Source organism: Crocodylus porosus, unplaced genomic scaffold (genome assembly GCF_001723895.1).
Source record: "Crocodylus porosus isolate Cpor-Errol unplaced genomic scaffold, CroPor_comp1, whole genome shotgun sequence".
NCBI classification, from domain to species: domain Eukaryota; kingdom Metazoa; phylum Chordata; order Crocodylia; family Crocodylidae; genus Crocodylus; species Crocodylus porosus.
The window spans coordinates 190,768,151-190,771,906 of record NW_017728886.1 but is presented as its reverse complement, the minus strand read 5'-3'; positions in this window follow the sequence as shown (position 1 = coordinate 190,771,906).

Sequence of the window (3,756 nt, the reverse complement as noted above, 5' to 3'; positions counted from 1 at the left end):
GTGCCTGTCCTGTGACGGGACAACACAGCTTTTTGCTCAATTGAAAATATATCAATGGTGGAATGCCATGAATGAAAACCACATTGACTTTCAGGATATTTTCTTTCACCTAGAGATTTCAGCCTAGGGAACATAATGTGAGTTACTTTTCCAACAATGTTCAACAAGGAAATACTACTGTAGTTGTCACAGCTGCTTCTATCCCCCTTGTTTTTGTACAGTTATACAAACCAAGCATCTTTGAAATCTTGGAGTACTGCTTTCTCTTTCCAACAGAGCAGTATAACTTCATGGAGTTTTTGAAGTAACTCAATGTTGGCACATTTGTTGATTTCACCAGGCAAGCAGTCCTTGTCGGATGCCTTGTTGCCAGGAATTGATTTAATGGCTTTCTGCATATCTTTTAATGTAGGCTCATTGTCCAAATCCATCATAACTTCAAACTGTAGTAATTCTTCAAGCTCTTTGTGTTTGATTTCAGTCTCACTGGAATATAGTATTCTATAGTGCTTAATCCAACACTAAAGTTGTTTTTCTTTATCAGTGATAACATTTCCATGCAAGTCTTTTAGTGCACCTGTTTTCTTCTTGACTAAATGCAATTGCTTATTTGGGCTACGGACAGACATTCAAAAAGCTGGAGCCTGAATTGATTTGTTCTTTTCAGGTTAGTCTAACCTGTCTAGATCAAACCAATTTGCAAATGAACACACATTCACAAAATGCAAGCACATGCCTGCCATGGCTCAGGCTAGGCGCTAGGGGGCGCTAGAGCAGCCCTCAGCTGCAGGGAAATGGTGTTGGGGTGAGGGTGTGGCCAGCCCCAGCAATATCTTGGTGTGAACTGGCCAGGCAGGGGGTTTAATTGCCCCCTCCCTGTCCCACCAGCATGGACCCAAGTTGGGGTCCACCTGGTGCTCCCCCCTCACTGCTGCAGTGGTGGGGGTGGGGTGTGGCCAGAGGCCAGCCAACATGGCCCCCTGAGGCAGAGGGTCATTATTCCTCCCTCTGTCCCCAGGGTACTGCAGCCAGGGTCTGCCTGCCCTGACCACCACTGCTCACTCCCTGCATAGGGCTGAGTGGCAGAATAAGCCCTGTCTGCCAGACCCGGGGGAGCGGGGCTCTCCCCCTCCCTGCCCCCTGCCTATCTAGGCAGCAAGGGGGCAGGGCCCTGATGGGGCAGCAGCCCCTGTCCTAGTGTCTGAGGAGTGAGAGCCTCTTCCTGGCAGGGGAGCCATGAGCAGGGGTCAAAGCAGCTGCAGTGTGTGTGAGGTGGGTGGTGGCACTGGGGCTCAGATGGAGCCATAGCCTCCCAAGTCTCCCCCAGCACCACCGCCACTGCTACTAGCCTCACACAGTCTGTGGCAGCTCTAACCACCCCACAGCATGGCCCCCCTTCCCTCAGCCTGGCTCCTCAACCAAGAGGAGGCTCAGGCTCCAGGACACCATGACAGGGACTGCAGCCCTGTCAGTGTCACTCCCTCCCCTCACCACTCCAGTGGCAGGGTGGGGGTACAGACGGAGGCCAGGGTGAGGGAGTGTGTGGTGAGCCAATAGGGGGTGTTCCTGCATTGAGCTACCTGCCTCACTTTGCCCAGCCACCTTCCAGGCTCCACGTGCCTCCCTGAAGGCACCTCACATCTGGCCGACCCCCTTCCTGGAGCACATCCACAAGCCTAAGGGCAATGCCACTACCACCCAAGGTCTGGACTGATCTTGGCCCTTTGCCCCTGGGGAAACACAGGCCTAGTAGTCCTTGAGCATACTGGACCCACTGCAAGCACTTGGGGTGCTTCCCTCAGTCTGAAACACAAATAGTGGTCTCCCTTAGTCAGCCGGACCAAGGAAACCCCAAGGCATAATCTAGATCCTCTCCCAATAAGTCTCCCATGCTAGGTACAGAGGAGAACTTTACTGGTCACAAGGAGTAGGTTTGGAATAGGGTACAGGGTAGAGCAATATCAGAGAAATCCCTTAGAACAAACAGTGGCATGGTAGCCTTTGATTACTCATCTGTGTTACTGCAAGCTATATGTCTAGTTAGATCTCAGGTAGCTTACTCACACATATCATCCAGAGACAGGTGGAGATTTCCCTTGGAGGCAGGCAGTTCATTGATCATGAGTTTCGAGAGAGAGTTTCAGATGGTCCAGCTTCTCAGAGAGTTCTCATCATAGCTGCTGCTCTTCCTCCTGGGCAGTCTTTAACTGGCATGTGAGACCAGTCACGTAGGCAGAGAGAACAGGTTCACCCCTCCCTCAGGAATGTATCCAGCTCACGTTACAACTCAGGGTTACCAGAAGCCGATGGGGCTAGGGGCGTCTGCCCTCTGCAGTGACCATGGTAACCAAATTGTCAGAATGGTCGTCAGCCTGATAGCAGAGTTTGGGGAGAGAAAGAGATGCCATTCTGCCACAGAGGGCAGAGATGAGGGTTATTTCTCTTCTCCCTTTGACATCTCGCAGACAGGGCAGGGGGACACTTATCCCACCCTGCAATGAGTGAGCAGTGGCAGCGGCAGTTAAGGTGAGCAGACATTTCCATTTAAGGTTCCAGTTCCATTTCCATGCCAGCTGGCTCCTGCCCAGTGGAGTAACAATGGGGGGCAGGGGAGCCATGCCCCTGGGTGCAAGCCTGGGGGGTGCCAGCCGGGCCCTCCAAGGGGTACTCAGTCCCCCGAGCGCTTCTGGTTCTGCCACCAGCACCTCAATCAGCTGCCGGGGATTCCCCTCCCCCTACCCCACTCAGGAATCTGCTGCAGACAGGGGGTTGCAAATGCAAGAATTGGCACCAGAGACCCACAGTACGCCACTGACCCCACCCCTGAAGTGGCAAGTGGGATGCAGCCATGACGGGAGCTGCAGCCCCTGTCACATTGTCCTGGAACCCAAACCTCTTCCTGGCAGGGCGGGGGGCACTGCGGGTGGGGAAATTTGCTGCAGACTGTGTGGGGTGAGCAGTGGCAGTGGCAGCACTAGGGGGACTTAGGGACTATGGCCCCCTCCAAGCCCCAGTGCCACTGCTCACCGCAGTCCACGGTAGCTCTGATCCCCACTCACCACCCCTGCTGGGAAGAAGCTCACACTCCCCAGACATCAGGACAGGGTCTGCTGCCCCATCGGGGCTCTTTCCCCTCGGTGCTCCAGAGGCAAGGCCAGGGCATGGCCAGCAGGACCCCTTAGGCGAGAGGTCAGCGCGGGGGGTTATTCCCCCACCCTCTGGCATCTGGAGAAGGGGGCAGTAGGGGGCTTATCTGGCCACTCAGCCCTGCACAGGGAGCAATTGACAGCAGCAGTGGTTGGGGTGAGCAGACCCTGCTGCGGTCTCGAGGGGTTGGAAGGGAAAATAACCCCACTGCGGCAGCAAGCGGGGAGTGCCTGGCAGACCCTGACTTGGGTCCATGGGACAGGGAGGGAGGAATTCAACCCCCTCCTTGGTCAGTTCACTCCAGGCCTCTGCCTCTGGAGCAGCCAGTGGAAAAATGCAAGTCATGCTGGTGGGACAGGGAAGGGGGCAGGGATGAGCCTACTTCCCTGCTCCCTTCCAGGGCTAGCAACTGGCGAGGCCCTGGCCTCCTTCCTTCCCCTGGAGCCTCCCCAGCCAAGTGGGTGTAACCCGTGGCTCTGCCGCCCTGCCTCCACCCTTCCTTGCTGGGCTGGGGAGGCCCTGGGGGAGGCAAGCGGGGCAGGAGCTTGAGCCCACAGCCAGTACCTGCCCCAGGTACAGATCTGGGGGGCACAGGTCCCCCTTGCCCCC